We start from the raw sequence: 2,661 nt of genomic DNA, 5'->3' as shown, positions 1-2,661 counted from the left end.
ATACTAATATAGGTTTACCATCAATAAATACACATTCTACCTTCCCATAAACCACATTCCCTCAAACTCAGTCCAGTAGGACCAATCTCCTATAGAGTTGAAATCAAACCCTGATAAAACACACCTTACTAGGACTTTCAAGTGATCCGGAAGTCCTTGATTAGCTTGCTAAGGTGTATTTGATAACATTTCAACCTCCAGTGCCAAATTTGAGAAAACATGCCGTGAACTGTGAGAAATGCAAGTGCTGTATGCCGCAAAATAAGCAGTCACAAACAACATCCTGATATTGAGGACAGCACAACCACAGCTGTAAATTGAAAAACACAATTAGTATCTGTATGACATTTTTTTATAATTCACACATTCAATAACGTAGCTCACTCAAAAATGCTGTCATGAATTACACACCCTAATTTCATCTCAAACCTGCAGGAGTTTCACCCCATGTTTTCATTTACATACATGCATTTTTCACAGACTTTTATTCAAAACTACTTACATTGTATTGAAAGTAAACATTTTACATGTTCTATCTGTTCTTGCTTTGCCTGTAAAACAACCCATGACTTAAGTATGGCTACAGTACAGCTTAACAAATCTTTATGTTATTCACAGTACATTACAATAAAGCGTTACACATATGTCCAACATTTATAAACTAATTAGATGTTTCTCTATTGAAACTGATGGCAACTCCACTTTCATGGCCAAGCAGAATTTCAAAGATGACCACTGAGTGCAATGACAAGTTTTAAAGGGACTTTGAAATTACTTACCACACATCTGGTTAAAATAAGTAGATGTTCTTCAACACAGCTACAATCCAACTCTAGTGCACAGCCATCAGCATGGACAAATCTACCAACAATGGTCACAACACAACAATATTTATTATACAATGCCACATGTATTAGAAATAACCCACAGCAGAAATAAAATGCAAAACAAAAAAATACAAATATACAAAAACTACTTAAAATAACAAAAAATGCATATTTAAAATGACTTTATATATATTTTAAGCTATACACTGTCACTTATGTTTATACATCAAAATAATCTGTATAATATATAGATCTACTGACAACTTCAAGGCCTGAATATGTCATTACCTGACACAATATGTCAGTTATAATGACACATTTATTGTGTTAAATTTGACACAACATGTTGTCTCTGAGCATACAGACATGTGTTAAAACTGACAGAACATGTCATTTTTAACACATCTCTTTTTAGAGTGTACATTGGAAGCAGTTCAGACACAATCATCCTCATAACAAGTCAACTGCTGCATACCATCCCAATCAGTCTCTTGAACTCAGTCTTCATAATCACCATCTGCCATAGCCTGATGCCATTCACCTCTGCGTGCAGCTCAACAGCTCAATTACCAATCAGAATCGCCACTGTCTGAGAATAGACATTGATAAGAGAAGCACAAAGAAAACATTAACAGCACTTTTACCTGAGGTGGACTGCACATACCAAAAGATGGAATCATCAATGATCACAGCACCACATTCCATCTCACAAACAGGGCAAAACCAGTCCTCAATGGAAATCTCGAAAACCGATGCCAGTGTAGCACTTCTGGTCCATGGCCTGACTCAAGACTTCCACTGCTGGATCATTTAAAAGATGTGTTGTGTCAACACCACAGTTAACAATGCCTGACATAATCACGTTCTAGGTGCATAGTTTCTATAAAAAGAAACACAAATTACAAAAAGTTAGAATGAAAACACTACTTACCATAAACTTGTTATCATCACACAACAATGTTTGTAACACTGATTACCATCTATAGCACTTAACTCACGATTCATGTAATGCGTAATTTTAGTACCAATTCTAATTTTGTTGATAAGACACCAAACATTGTTACAAAAACACAACAATTATATTTGTTGCACAATTGCATAAACTTTCAATACAACAAATATTCTTGACATTTTATATAACGATTCAAGCAAACTCAAAGATCTCACACCGTTCTTGTAAGTGTTGACGTTTCATATGTGGCCTGAAAAATCGTCCGGGTGACACGGTCCAAACAAGTACTCTTTCGTTCCGCATGCAGGTGCACATTCTTTAATGAGCACCTGCATGAAAAAGAAAACTAACAGTCTAGACAGCTATCAATACCTCAGGAGTTCAAAGAAATCTCAATCCTCTCTCCAAATTAAACAGCACTAATTAAACACATACTTTTACATTATATATTTTAAACTTCTTTAGGCTACCATATTTTTCATTCTTATTAATTAATTAATGTATCCTTAAAATTAATTTCACTTTTCATTGTTTTGGATAAATTATAAATTCATATAAAAACTATACATAGGCCTACAGGACTCCTACGTTCCATATAAAACTACAAATATTTAAGACTTTATAGACTACTTTCTCAAAACACGCAATAAAAATACATTCGAACGACTACAATATTCCATATTAATGCACGTTAACATAACACAACACAATTTTATACACAGTTACACACCGTTCAATTTGTAATAAAGATTTATGTCTGAATAAATTAACAAAAATTATACCGATGTCACAACTGCAGAGAAGGCTAATTAACAGTCTGAACAGACAGTTGAACATGTGACCAAGTGGTCTACACAGGACAAACGTTGCCTATATGCATGG

General features: G+C 34.2%; 1 long non-coding RNA gene across 2 annotated transcripts; it reads right to left on the bottom strand.

Moving 5' to 3' along the window:
• Positions 1–46: 46 nt before the first annotated feature.
• LOC137048306 (uncharacterized) lies at positions 47–2,029 on the bottom strand. 2 transcript variants are annotated; one of them, XR_010899370.1, is made up of 4 exons: positions 1,997–2,029; positions 1,492–1,707; positions 1,303–1,416; positions 47–861 (listed from the first exon to the last, which is right to left on the bottom strand). It is a non-coding gene; the product is annotated as an uncharacterized lncRNA (long non-coding RNA). The 2 variants fall into 2 exon arrangements; XR_010899371.1 differs by having other exon boundaries at positions 1,492–1,628; positions 1,759–2,012.
• Positions 2,030–2,661: the final 632 nt, after the last annotated feature.

Source organism: Pseudorasbora parva, chromosome 19 (assembly GCF_024679245.1).
Source record: "Pseudorasbora parva isolate DD20220531a chromosome 19, ASM2467924v1, whole genome shotgun sequence".
Lineage (NCBI taxonomy): Eukaryota > Metazoa > Chordata > Actinopteri > Cypriniformes > Gobionidae > Pseudorasbora > Pseudorasbora parva.
Note: the sequence above shows the minus strand (reverse complement) of the source record. Positions and strands in the feature narration are given on the sequence as shown.